The sequence below is a fragment of the Chiloscyllium plagiosum genome, unplaced genomic scaffold (genome assembly GCF_037043375.1).
Source record: "Chiloscyllium plagiosum isolate Xiang-an unplaced genomic scaffold, Cpla_swu_hap1 HiC_scaffold_49, whole genome shotgun sequence".
NCBI lineage: Eukaryota > Metazoa > Chordata > Chondrichthyes > Orectolobiformes > Hemiscylliidae > Chiloscyllium > Chiloscyllium plagiosum.
Genome location: NW_028270187.1, coordinates 8,277,663 through 8,292,328, shown reverse-complemented (window position 1 = coordinate 8,292,328; position 14,666 = coordinate 8,277,663). Strand labels below are relative to the sequence as shown.

At 42.4% G+C, this 14,666-nt stretch overlaps 2 protein-coding genes across 13 annotated transcripts in view; both read left to right on the top strand.

The window, feature by feature from the left end:
- Nucleotides 1-14,666, top strand: part of LOC122547789 (histone H2B 1/2-like) — a 116,331-nt gene that overhangs the window by 46,212 nt on the left and 55,453 nt on the right. The window lies entirely within an intron of this gene.
- LOC148135471 (histone H2B 1/2-like) overlaps nucleotides 1-14,666 on the top strand; it is a 56,824-nt gene that overhangs the window by 25,050 nt on the left and 17,108 nt on the right. For 3 of the 12 annotated variants that reach the window (XR_015755216.1, XR_015755212.1, XR_015755214.1), the window contains 2 exons: nucleotides 220-326; nucleotides 1,330-1,412. The exons of 2 other annotated variants lie outside the window; for them this stretch is intronic. The gene's annotated coding sequence lies outside the window, so the exon portion shown is untranslated. The remainder of the gene's footprint in view (nucleotides 1-219; nucleotides 327-1,329; nucleotides 1,413-14,666) is intronic. 7 more of the 12 variants (XR_015755221.1, XR_015755217.1, XR_015755219.1 and 4 more) reach the window with 4 other exon arrangements.

Here is a 14,666-nt window from a genome sequence, read left to right as displayed (position 1 = left end):
GGCAGTTGTTGATCAGTTTCTGGATCTCACTCAACTGATATCAAGTTAAAAATCACACAACACCAGAGCAGCTCAGGGCAACAATGGAATCAGATCAACTTAATTCTGATTAAGTTGTTGGCTTTAAAGAAAAAAAACAACACACATCCTAATGAAGATTCAATGAATATGACAATGATCAGTTCAATATTGCCAGACTAGCCTCATGTTGATTTACAGGTGGTGTCCTTGTGTCTTCCTCCAGAAAAACACCTAAGGGACTAAGACACTGTAATACTTCCTCAGTTCAAAGCACAAAGTGACCAGCTGTCTCTAACAAACGGAAGGTATGTAGCCCATTGACGTTGACACACCAGTGTTGAAGATAGATAAACTGAATCCTCATCCAAAATAGACATTCAGGAACAACATTAAAATCTGTAATTATTAAGAGCATCTTCAAAGTTACAATGAAGATAGACAAATAGGCCACATCGTTGCATTGTTTCAAGAACCATCTATGAAGGATGGGTTAAGTACAGAGATGGAGGGAAACTGTGCTCACTGACAGGGCAAGAGTTACCGAAGATTTGTTGAGTCATAGAGACGTATAGCATGGAAACAAACTCTATGGTCCAACTTGTCCATGCCGACCAGATATTCTAACCTAATCTAGTCCCATTGCCAGCACTTAGCCCATCTCCCTCTAAACCATTCCTGTTCATATTGTTAAAGTATAGATTTGAGACAGCCCATAGAATCCCTTGTGGACTCGGATCTATAAGCCTCTCTTGGTTCGTCCTGGAGATCATACACTTTGGTAGTCTGAAATAAAAACCTCTTACAAACAGTTTAGTTTAATTTTAGCCTTGCCCTTTATTTATTCTTAATTAAACAGACAGTGGAAAGGCAACAATTCGAAAGGAAGAGAAGTTAATTAACAGGTCTGTACGCGCTTAACTGATCACTCCTGTAGGCCCTTAGCCATCCATCAGGTGGGAAAAACAGATCCAGCCTCGTCAGTGCCCGTTGGTGAGGTAGGTCCCTGTCATAAAGGGGTATCAGTCTAAACTGAGTGGGAGAGGTCATAAGGTAACCTTGAACAGCTTGCATATCAGAGATCATTGTTTTATAAAATGGCATCCTAGCGAGGAGGGCAAACTTTGACCATAAAATGGCTTCCTGACAGATTGTGCCAGAATCTGTTCAATGTTAGGTTTAGAATAGTTTTTAAACTAGGAACAGACTCCTGCTTTTTAATCTTAAGCACAAAATCATTCTGTATCTGAGGCTGAAAGGTTAAATTTTAAATGATTCATTAGTCTCAAATTAAACATGCTTTCTTTGCAGGGTTGTGATTCAAATTCAAGAAGACAGAAGATCTGACGAGTTAGAATTGACTGCGGGGCAGTCGTGGTGTGTAGGAACACCAAGTAAGTTAAAGCTTCATCAATATTACATTTTAGAGTTTGCATTTCATAATGGCTACTCAAAATCATCATAAAGTCCCAAATGCTCGCGCTCTCACACACACACACACGCTCGTAATAAGAATCCATTATAATTGATAGGACCTGACCGTTTATTACAAGGCCTTTGACATGCTTCTGAGATGATACAAAGTTTCCGAGATCACAATCAAACACTGTCATTAAATTAATAAGTTAACAACTGTGAATGTTATCACTCTGTGTCTTTTTAACACAGATTCATTGACGTTAAGGCAAATGTTCTTAATTGCTTTAGAGCATCCTGTTATCACTTGGTGAGAACAAATTTTTTTTATCTTCTGCACATCCTAGGTTCCCCCTTTTGTGGCTTGATGCCTCTCTGCCTACCCTGTTTATTTTCTTGTGTTCTATAATTCAACATTACATTTAGTTTAAGTATTTAAGGACAAATGTTAAGGCTTTCTCATTATACTCACTCAGATGCCTTTCAAATGTTATAATTGTACCAGGCTCCACCACTTCTCCATGAGCCTTATAGTTTTATAAACTTCTATAAGGTCACTCTCCAGGGAAAACAGTTCCAGCGTGTTCAGCCTCTGCCTACAGCTCAAATTCTCCAACCGGGATGAAGCACATTTACATGGAGTTTATGTGTGGCTGAATAGGACAGAATTAATCCTTTACTGAATAGTTGTCACATACCAAGATGACAATTAAATAATGTGAATTTCAAACAGACAATCTATACATGTAGCTCATGTGCTAATCTCGCAACATTTCCTTTCTATAACCCATTGGCAATACGACTTGATAAACTTCTGCCCATTTCTCATCTGCCTGAATGTGATGTTCTCCATTTCCGCATTAAGACATCATTTTTAAGATAATAACAATCGGGGATACATTTGGATTCATTGTGTATGCTTTTTGATACAATTGCTTTAAATTTTCAACTTTTTGCTGTAACTCAGTTAATTTACCTGAGCTAAAGATGTCTGCTTTGTCATCTCTGTTCTTGGTTTGTCTCAACTGTCTGATCAAACAGGGTCTCTGCTAATTTCCCTTCAAGTTTCTTATCTGTACTCTTATCTGTGGGGTCTGTAGGGAGGATGAGCAAACTGACCACAGCACTGTGGGAGAGGGAGTCATTCATGAGGAAGGAGAAAAGAGAAATGCAAGTGTAATTGGAAACAATGTAGTCAGGGGAATAGAGACTCTTCCCTGTTGCCAGAATTGAGAGTCCCGAAGGCAGATTTACCTACCTGGTGCCTGGCGTCCCAATAGGCATCTGGGCTGAGATCGAGAGAAGAAGTTCTGCTGAAGGAATACGTGCAGCTCGGATAAATCTTTTAAAAGAATCAAAAAGGTAATAATCTCTGGATTACTACCTGAGCCATAAAGTCAGCAAGATTACAACAGTAAGATGTGTGGCAAACAGGGGGTTTGAATTCACTGGACATTGGAGTCAGTACTGGGGAAGGATGGAACTGTTCTGAAGGGACAGGCTACATGTGAATGATACTGGGATCAGAGTCCTGGAGAATGGCATAACCAGGGCCTATATATTGGACTTTAAACTAAAACAGGGGTTGTTTTTCAGCTGCATGCAAAATTATGGAAAAGTCAAAATGGGGAAGTGCTCAGCACAGGTGAAAGCTTTCACAACATGTTGCAAGACAGAAAGTATGGAAAGGATCAGGAATCTAACTTCAGGCACAACAGATAAGGGGACAAATATAAGAAGATGGACAATTAACGCAGGGCTGAGGGACTTGTAACTAAATACACACGGTCTACAGAACAAGGTAAATCAGCTGGTATGCCAGAGTAACGTTGGCATTCACAATGTTGTAGGTATCAGAGAAAAGGCTGCAGGGGGTTCAGGGCTGGCAGAGTCAGAGGGGTTGCCTTGTTTGTAAGAAATAAAATTAAATTGACAGCGAAATAGAGTCAGAAGGTGTAGAATCCATGAAGGTAGAGATCAGGAACCACAAAGGAATAAAGACTCCGAAGAAACTTGTGTACAAGCCATAAGCCATTGTCACGATGTGGGGGAGAAAATACATCAGTAGATTATAAAAGCATGTAAGGAACTGTTGCTATAATCAATGGGGACTTGAATATGCAGGTGGACTGGGTAAAACAGGTTTGTAGCAGTTCTCAAGAAATCGTGGAATTATGTGAGAGATTTTTTGTTTGGAGCAGTTTGTGGTAGAGCCCACTCAGGAACAGGCAATTCTGGATTTAGTGATGTGTAACGAGGGAGACTTGATTAGGGAGCTCAAAGGTGAAGAAACTCCTAGGACACAGTGGCCATAACATAATAGAGTTCACCCTGCAGCTTGAGAGGGAGTAGACTGAATCAGATGTAACAGGATTACAATTGGGTAAAGGTAACTACAAAGACATGTGGGTGAAGCTGGACAAAGTTGATTGGAAGGGAGAGCCGACCAGCGAAGACAGTGGAGCAGCGATGGCAGGAGTTTCTGGTTTAATTCAGGAGACATTGCAGAAATTCATCCCAAGGAAAAAGAAAAATACTAAGGGGAGGATGAGACAACCCTGGTTAACAGGGGAAGTCAGGGAGAGCATAAAGGCAACACAAGCAGCATATAGTGTGGTAAAGATCAGTGGAAGCCAGAAGATTGGGAACTCTTTAAAAAAACAGAAATAACTTTTTAAAAAAAAAGGTGGGGACGGGGAAAGAAGTGAAATATTACTAATACAGAAGAGGGCTGCAGGCAATTTTCTTGGATATCTAAACAGTTACAAAGAGACAAGAGTGGACATTGGACAGCTTGAAAACAATGCTGGAGAAGTAGTAATGGGGAACCACAGCACGGCACGGATCTGAAGTGGTACTTTCCATTAGTTTTTAACAGTGGAAAACACCAGCAACCGACCAGAACTTCAAGGGAAACTTGGGGACAGAAGTGAGTGCATTGGCCATTGGTAAGGGGAAGGTGCGGTGAAGCTGAAGGCAGATAAATCACCATGACTGGATGGACTACACTCCAGATAACTGAAGGAGACAGCAGAGTAGATTGGAGAGGCATTGGTGATGATTGTTCATAAAGCACTGGAGTCAGGCAGGGTCCCAGATGACTGGAAAATGGCTAATGCAACACGTGTTTAAGAAAGGGGGGCAGAGGCAGGAAACTATAGGCTACGTAGCTAGAATGTAGTCATTCCTAAGGCTTGAGAATCCCTTGTTTAGAATGAGGCTGCAGAGTACTTGAAAGTGCATGGTAAAATAGGGCAGAATCAGCACAGCTTTGTTAAGGAGAGGTCTTCCCTGACAAATCTGTTCAAATTCTTTGAGGAAGTAACAAGCAAGTTAGACAACACAGAGCCGGTGGATGTAATCGATTTGCATTTCCAGAAGGCCTTTGATAAGGTACCACACAGCAGGCTGCTAAACAAGGTAAAGGCAGAGAATTGGCTGCTTGGCAGAAGGCAGAGAGTCAGGATAAAAAGGTCTTTTACAGAATTGGCAGCCGGTGACTCGTGGACTTCCACAGGGGTCAGTGTTGGGCCCACAACTACTCTTGTTATGCCTTAATGATCTGGACAAAGGAACTGAGGGTATTCTTACCACGTTTGCACATGGGTTAGATGTTGGTGGAGGAGCAGGTAGTGCTCAGGAGGTGCAGAGGATGTAGAAGGATTTGGACAGGCTGCAAGAGTGGACGAAGAAGTGACAGATGGAATACGATGTGGGAAATTGTGAGGTTATGCACTCTGGTAGAAGGAATAAAGTTGTTGATAATTTTCTGAACAGGGAAAGTCTTCAAAAATTTCAAAGGCAAGGGACCTTGGGAGTCCTAGTTCAGGAATTCTCTGAAGGTTAACTGGCAGGTTCAGTTGGCAGTTTGGAAGGCAAATGCCATTTTAACATTTATTTCAAGGACGCTACAATACAAGAGCAGAGATGTGCTGCTGAGGCTCTATCAGCTCTGGTCAGACTGCATTTGGAATATTGTGAGCAGCTTTGGGTCCATTATCTCGGGAAGGATGTGCTCGTGCTGGGAGGGAGCCCAGGATGAAGGACTTGTCAGAAAAACAGCAATTGAGGACAACTCTGGGTCTGTATTCAATAGGTTAGAGAAGTATGAGGGGGATATAAGAATGATAGAAAGGCAGGTAAAAGAGAAGGCGAAGGCGGAGTGGTGTTTTTGATTAAGGAAAACATTGCTGCTCTAACTAGAGATAATATTTCTGAAAAAGATCATCCAGTGAAAATATCTGGGTTAAAATAAAAAAGGGATAATCACCATGATGGGACTGTACTATAGGCCCCCCAACAGTCAGAAGGAAACTGAGGAACAAACACACACAGATTTCAGATATATGTAAGAATATGTAAGACTGTAATAGTAGGTTTTTACAAACATTATCTGGAAGTACCATTGTGTTAAAGGCTTGGATGGAGAAGAGACTTTTAACATTCGAAGAAAATTTCTTAATCAACATATAAATGTTCCGTGAGAAGGAGCTTCATGTTCCAGGATACAAATGCTACAGGAAGCTTAGAAAGTGGGGGCAAGAGAGGAGGGAAGTGTCAGTTTTAATAAGGGATAGCATTACTACTGTACTTAGGGATGATATTCCTGGGAATATATCCAGGAAGTTATTTGGATGGTACTGAGAAATAAGAAAGGGATGGTCATCTTATTGGGATGATATTATAGACTCCCTGATTGCAAGAAATTCAGAAACAAATTTGTAAGGAGATTTCAGTTCAATATAAGAATAATACGGTGGATATGGTAGGGGATTTTAACATTCCAAACGTAGACAGGGACTTCCATAGTGTTAAGGGTTTAAAAGGAGAGGAAAGTGTGTACAAGGAAAGTTTCTGATTTTGTATGTGGATGTTCCTGCTAGAGAAGATGTAAAATTTGACATAGTCCTGGGAAATAAGGCAGGGCAGGTGACTGAGGTGTCAGTGGGGGAGCAGTTTGGAGCCAGAAACCATAAATCTTGTTTGTTTTTAAATAGTGATGGAAAAGGATAGACTGGATCTAAAAGCTGAAGTTCAAAATTGGAGGAAGGCTAATTTTGACAGCATTAGGCAAGAATTTTCAAAAGCTGATTGGGGGCAGATGTTTGGAGGTAAATTGAAGGCTGGGAAATGGGAAGCCTTCAAAATGCGATAAGAAGAGTCCAGAGTTAGTATATTCCTGTTTGGGTGAAAGGAAAGGCTGGTAGGTGGCGGAAATGTGGGATGATGAGAGAAATTGAGGTTTTGGTTAAGAAAAAATGAAGCATATGTCAGGTATGGACAGAAGAAATTGAGTGAATCTTTAGAGTATAAAGGTCGTAGGAGTATCCTTAAGAGAGAAATCCTGAGGGCAAAAAGGGAACATGAGATAGCTTTGGCAAATAGAAGTAAGGAGAATGCAAAGAGTGTTTTAGAAATAGATTAAGGACAAAACAGTAACTAGGGAGACAACAGGGCCTCTCAAAGATCAGCAAGGCACCTATTGTGTGGAGCCGTGGGAGATGGGGAAGATACTAAATGAGTATTTTTCATCAGTGTTCACTGTGAAGGAGGACATGGAAGAATATAGAATGTGGGAAAATAGATAGCGACATCTTGAAAAATGTCCATATTACAGAGGAGAAAGTGCTGGATGTCTTGAAATGCAGAAAAATGGATAAATCCCCAAGACCTGATCAGGTGCACCCTCGAACTCTATGGGAAGGTAGGGAAGTGATTGCTGGGCACCTTGCTGAGATATTTTATCATTGATAGTTGCAGGTGATGTGCTGGATGACTGGAAGATTGTTAACGTGGTGTCACTATTTAAGAAAGGTGGTAAGGAAAAGCCAGGGAACTATAGACCGGTGAGTCTGATATCAGTAGTGGGCAAGATGTTGGAGGGAATCCTGAGAGACAGGATTGACATACATTTGGTAAGAGCTGAAAATGTGTTGCTCGAAAAGTGCAGCATTTCAGGCAGCATCCAAGGATTCTCCTGCTCCTTGGATGCTGCCTGACCTGCTGCGCTTTTCCAACAACACATTTTCAGCTCTGATCTCCAGCATCTGCAGTCCTCACTTTGGTAAGGCAAGGACTGATTCGGGATAGTCAGCATGGCTTTGTGCATGGGAAAACGTGTGTCATGAACTTGAATGAGTTGTTTTGAAGAAGTAACAAAGAGGATTGATGAGGTCAGAGTGGCGGATGTGATCTATATGGCCTTCAGTAAGGTGTTTGATGAGGTTCTTCATGGGAGATTGGTTAGCAACGTTAGATCTCATGGAATACAGGGAAGGTAGCCAATCGGATGCAGAACTTGCTCGATGGTAGAAGACGGAGTGGTAGTGGAGGAGAGCTGCTTTTCAGACTGGAGGCCTGTGACCAATGGTGTGCCACCAGTATCAATGTTGGATCCACTGCTTTTCATTATTTATGTGAATGATTTGGATTTGAACATAGCAGGTATAGTTAATAAGTTTGCAGATGACACCAAAATTAAACAGCAAAGAAGGTTCCTTCAAAGTAAAACAGAGTCTTCATCAGATGGGCCAATGGGCTGAGGAGTGGCAGATGGAGTTTTATTCAGATAAATCTGGGGTGCTACATTTTGGAAAGGCAAATCAGGGCAGGACTGGTACACTTAATGGTAAGATCGTGGGGAGTGTTGCTGAACAAAGAGACCTTGGAATGCAGGTTCATAGTTCCTTGAAAGTGGAGTCGCAAGTAGATAGGACAGTGAAGAAGGCATTTGGTACATTTTCTTCATTGATCAGTGCATCGAGTATAGGAGTTGGGAGGTCATGTTGTGGCTGTGCAGGTCATTGGTGAGGCCAGTTTTGGTATAGTGCATACAATACTGGGGTCCTTCATATTGGAAGGATTTTATGAAATGTTGAAGGGTTCAGAAAAGATTTACAAGGAATTTGTCAGGGTTGGAGGATTTGAGCTATACAGAGAGGCTGAACAGGCTAGGGCTGACCACATAGTGGTTTATAAAATCATGAGGGACAATGTCTCTTCCCTGAGGCGGGAGAGTACAAAACTAGAGGCATAGGTTTAAGGTAAACGGGGAAAAATTTTAAATGGATCTACGCGGCAACGTTTTCATGCATAAGATGGTATGAGTCAGGAATGAGCTGTCAGAGGAAGTGGAGGAGGCTGGTACAATTACAACATTTAAAAGGCATTGAGATGGGGACATGAATAGGAAGGGTTCAAAAGGATGTGGGTCAAGTGCTGGCAAATGGGACTAGATTAGTTGCTGACATCTGGTTGGCATGGATGAGCAGGACCAAAGAGTCTGCTTCAGTGCTGTACATCTCGATGACTAAATGGCTGTGAATGATAACATTTATTGGAAATCGGGTGACGTGAATTGAGAATGGAGAGGGATAAAAAAAGTTATAATTGCTTGGTGGTATTTGACTATTCTTGTGAAAAATTCTCTCTAGAAATCGAATTCCATGTGTGTCTAATTCAAGTGCTCTGTGACTGTGGAAAGTAAGTTTTTCTGTCTGACAGCGATAACATACCTGCTGTTTGTTAGAAGGAACTGATCACACTTGCCTTCGTACAGAGAGAATGTTACATTGTCTTGCTCCTTAATGTAATTGTCTGGAGGAAGAGAGAAGAGACATCCCCGTAAATCAACATTAAGTGAGTTTGACAGTATCAACCTTTCAATGTAATATTCATTTTATAATCATGAGGCCGTGTTTCTTTCAAGCCAGTATTTCAAACAGAACTACAGGTATGACTCCATTCTTGGCCTGAGTTGTTCTTTGTCTCATGATTTGTAACAAAAGAAATCTACACCAATTCACTGGGAACCAGATGCTAACCAACACCTCTACAGCTCCACAATGGGGCTACCCAATACAATAACAAGGCCTGTTGTGAGAGGTTCTGGGTAACGACATGGGAGAGCTCTAGCCCTAGTTGTAGAACTCAATATTGGGTGCAGAAGGCTGTTGTGTTCCCAACCAGAAAATGAGGTACTATTCTTCCAGCTTGCACTGAGCTTTAGCTGGAGCACTGCAGCAAGCCTGTGAAGTGTGTTGTGAGGCACAGGTCCAGTAGTTTGAGTATGCAGTCTTTGTTGATAGGTTCCCCGTCTTGTTGTCTGTTCTGTATGTCCAGCAGGCTGGCTACTGTTTCTCTGGCTAGGGTTTTGTTGCTAGAGGTGTACAGTGCCATTACATCTAATGAGACCATAGTTTCTTCCTTGTCTATATGTATATTTCTGATGTCCAAGAAATCCTGTGTTGACTGTATGGTGTCTGGATTAGGTGTTTCGGTTTCTGTTGTAGTTCTTTAGCCAGTTTGTGTGATTGTGTGACGATACTTTGTTTGTTGTGTCTCAGACACAACATTTAGATTAGATTTAGATTAGATTACATTACAGTGTGGAAACAGGCCCTTCGGCCCAACAAGTCCACACCGACCCGCCGAAGCGAAACCCACCCATACCCCTACATTTACCCCTTACCTAACACGACGGGCAATTTAGCATGGCCAATTCACCTGACCCTGCACATCTTTGGACTGTGGGAGGAAACCGGAGCACCCAGAGGAAACCCACGCAGACACGGGGAGAACGTGCAAACTCCACACAGTCAGTCGCCTGAGGCGGGAAGTGAACCCGGGTCTCAGGCGCTGTGAGGCAGCAGTGCTAACCACTGTGCCACCGTGCCGCCCATGAGACAAAGTATCGTACCCCTGATAACAAGGAAAAGACACAACCTCAACACCAAGGAGAGGGAAGCACTAAAAACACTAAGAAATGATAAGAACATAATCATACTACCAGCAGACAAAGACAGAATGACGGTCATCCTGGACAAAGCAGAGTACATCCAGAAAGCGCAACAACTACTTGCAGATACCAACACCGACCATAAGAGAGAGTTTGACCCCATCCCACAGCTCACCAATAGGATAAACAACACACTGAGGAACCTGCAAAAAAACGGACAGATAACCAGGTTTGATCTACAGAGAATGAAACCTGAAAGCAACACCACCCCCAGATTCTATGGACTACCTAAAGTGCACAAACCAGACATCCCACTCAGACCCATCGTATCACTATGAGGGACACCATCACACAAACTGGCTAAAGAACTACAACAGAAATTGAAACACCTGATCAGCGGATCCAGACACTCTATACAGTCAACACAGAAATTCTTGAACATCATCAGAAATATACATATAGACAAGGAAGTCTATATGTCAAGTCCCACTCAAGTCCCTCTCACCCATCAACCTTCTATGCTGTAAAAGGAAACAACCCAAACTTCCCTCCCCAACACTTCCAGGAAGAGATTTGTTATTGTGGATCTTTCCAATCAGACGAATACCAGCATGAACACTGACTAATACGTGACGGTGTAGGATCAGCAGCTCACAGATTCATACTCACCATTCAATCGACTTCACCCGATCTCTGCGTGTTTGAAATTTCTTGCAGGTCTGTCCTCACTCGGGCCCTCAGCTCGATTTCCCATCACTTCCCCTGGAATGAACTATTTCCAGATCGTCCAACCGAGTTCCAATCCCAATCGCGACAACAATTTGCTGCTGTGCGTGTACGAAAACTCCTGGCAACAAGGTCACTGAGCCAAGGTCCCACGGAATGACCTCCTGGAATTGTCCAGAATGTGGCTGAGAACTTCTACGTTCATAGAATCATAAAGTTTTACTGTACGGAAGGAGGCAATTTGTGTCTGTACCAGGTAGTCCCACTCTCCAGCTCTATCTCTGTAGCCCTCAAACATCATCCCTTCCAAATTTATATCCAGCTCTCTTTTCAAACCTCCTATGAAATCTGCCTCCACCACACCCTAAAGCCGCACATTCAAAACCCAACAATCCAAATAAGTTTCTCCTCATCTCACTCTCTCACTGACCATCTTGAAATTCTACCAGCCAGTTACTAATAGACCAATGAGTGAAAAACAAGAACTTACTTTCCCGTCAGAATTGTTCAAACTTTCCACACCTCAGTAAAGTCACCACTTCATCTTCGCTGCTCGAAGGAGAATAAGCTCAATCTCCTGAACTTTTGTAAAATCCCTCATCATTGGTATCATTCTTGTAAATCTCCCTCACATTGTGTCCAGGGTTTGAACCTCCTTCCTTTAGTAAGGTGTCCAGAACAGAACAAAACCAGCCTGGGTAATAGAAGGTCAACTCCCTTTGTCAAACGCATTTCTAAATTCAGCTCCTGTTGCCTGTGAAGGTAAGGTGTTACACACAAAGAAATATCTAACAGATCAAAGGTGCATCTCCAACATGATCTAATATTCTCTAATTAATACTTGCTGTCATTGGAATTAATTTCTTTTCTGCCCTCTGCTTTGTGTTGGGTTAGCTCAGTTGGCTGGATGGCTGGTTTGAAATATGGAGTAACATCGACCGCGTGGGTTTGAATCTCTCACTGACTGAGATTACCACGAAGAACTGTCCTTCTCCATCTCTCCCCTTGTGTGAGGCATGGTAACCCTCAGGTTAAACCACCACCTACCAGTTATCTCTCTCTCTCTCTCTCTAACACACCAGCTGAGGTCCACCAGGGTCTTTTATAACTTCAACATCACTTCCTTGTTCTCAGACTCTATGCCCTTATTAATAAAACCAAGAATGCTCTGTGTTTTATTAACTGCTGTCTCCCTGTTATGCCGCCTTCACTGATCTGTGAACATATACCCCCAGCTCCAAACCTGCTCGACTTTTTTTTAACTCCCTAAATGTATTGTCTTTCCATTTCTTTCAACCAAAGCCCTTCACCAAATTTGTGTTGAATCATGTTTGTCTTTATTTTCGAATGTTCATGAATTAAAATCTATTTTGTTAAATAAAACTTAATTTTCTCCCTCCTAGCAGTTTTGCTATATAATATAACTCCAATCTAATATAACAATATAACTCCAAAAGAACATCCAGGCTGGCATCAGGTCGAGTCCACTTGGCCCCTCAGGAATCTGCTCTGCTATTTCATACGATCATAGCTGATCCCATCTCAGCCTCAACTTCACTTTCCTGCAAACACTCCTTTTGACCCATCACTGATTAACAATCTGTCTGTCTCCTGCTCCAATTTATGCAGTGGTGGTGGGGAGTTGGACGGGGGGTGATGTTCCCACAGATGTACAACCCCCTCCTCATTTGAGAGAATTCATTGCTCCTTACCTCTGTTTTCAGTCTGCCCAGCCCCTTATCATGAAATGATAACCTTTTATTCTAGATTCGCCCACATGAGCAAACATCCTCTCCCCAACTCCTTTGTCAATACCCCCTTTAGCATCTTATAACCTTCCATTAGATCTCCTCTCCTCCAAACTCTAGAGAAACTGCTCAATCTCTCATCTAAGACAAACCCTTCATCTCTGGAAATGATTGGGTGAATCTCCTCTGAACTACCTCCAGTATAAACTGCATCTGTCCTCAAGTAAAGAGATCAAAATTGTATCTTTTCATAAGACTAAACTTTCATCAGGGCAATCAATTCAGTGATCTCCTTTGAACTCCCTCCAATTACATCCCTACTCAAGGAATGGGACCAAAACTGTCTGCAGTATTCCGGATGTGCAAACCCCAATCCCTTGTACAGGTGCAGTAACAATTACCTACTTCCATACTCCATTCCGTTCATAATAAATGTCTTCCTTGTGACCTGTTGTATCCTGTACACTACTTTGAGATTCGTCCACACGGACATCCTGATCCCTTTGCCCTGACATTTTGAACTTTCTCTCGTATTCAGATGATAACTTGCCTTTTTCAATTCTTCCAACTGCAATGAATAACCTCACCACTAATGGGACTGACCAACGCTCAGTTCAGTGTCTAACGGAAATTGAGAGTGTGCCCTCGATTTGAACTGTTGCGCTTTAGATTTGCAAATGAGTCAGACACAACAGTTCATTTGCTTCAATTTGGCTAACTGATGTAAAATTGCTGTGTTTGCACCCCAGAGTGATTTTCAGACCATTTGGACAGTGTTGTTCGAAGTTGCTAACCACCTCACTAACTTACCTGTGTTGCAGGGAAAAAAAAAACAGCCAGAGAAAATAAGAGAGAAAGAACATAGGAAAAGTTTTTCTGTAAATATTCAGCTTCTCCTGCTCGTAAAAGAATCTGGATTCTTTGACTGATGAACAAGCAACAATTATTCCAATTTTAACCTTTAGTTTATACCTGTGCAGACCATTCCTCTGAACACAGCGCATTTCTTTGTATGTCTCCCCAAGTAATTTCATCTGCCACTTGTTCAATCTGCCCACATCCTCACAAAGCATGTTCCCAAATAGTGCTTTATTTCTTTTTTAATTCACTGGTGGGATGTGAAAATTACTGGCTTAGCCTAGAAATTATTATCCATCTTTAGTTGGCCCTTGAGAAGGAGGTAATGAGCTGCCTTCTTGAACCACTGTTGGTAGACCCATGATACCATTAGAGAGGGAACGACAGGATTTTGACCCAGCGACACTAAACAAATGCTGATATATTTCCAAGTTGGGATGGTGAGTGGCTGAGAGGGAAACTTGCAGGAGGTGGTATTCTCATGTACCTGCTGTGCTTGTCCTTCGTGATGGATGTGGTTGTGAGTTTGGAAGGTGCTGCCTGAGGATCTTTGGTGAATCTTTGAAGGGCATCTCATAGCTGCTACTGAACACGGGTGGTGGAGGGAATGGATGTGATGTCAATTAACTAGGGGCTGCGTTGTCCCTGGATGGTGTTTGGCTTCTCAAGTGTGGTCTACAAGGTGCACTGCAGAAGTGAGTGAGTGTCTAAGTGTCAATGAGAATGTGTGTGTGTCTCTCTCTCTCACACACAGATGTACACATTCATACTCTCACTCAAACGCACTACACACACACTCTCTCATACGCACACCCTCATACACTATGTGAGCAACATCAGTTTGAAACCTACATCGAGTGCAGACTGGGTTACCTGCTGGAATGTCTCACCCACCTTGTTTCCAATCCCGGAGTTTAATGGGAAGCAATGTGAGGAGAGAAAGGATCAGAAACAGTGGGACGATGAGTACTGCCATCTCAGTGCTGTGTGCCTGTGCTGGATTCAGAGAGGGATTTCCTGTCAATAACATCATCCCTTCAGCAAACACCAACCCCAGTGTTTCCTGTTCCCTGTTGCCCTGACCCCCGCCAACACTCGTGTCTGTAAAATTCTCTCCAAACCCTCACCATTGCATTAACATCATTGTTTCTGTGCAGCCTGTC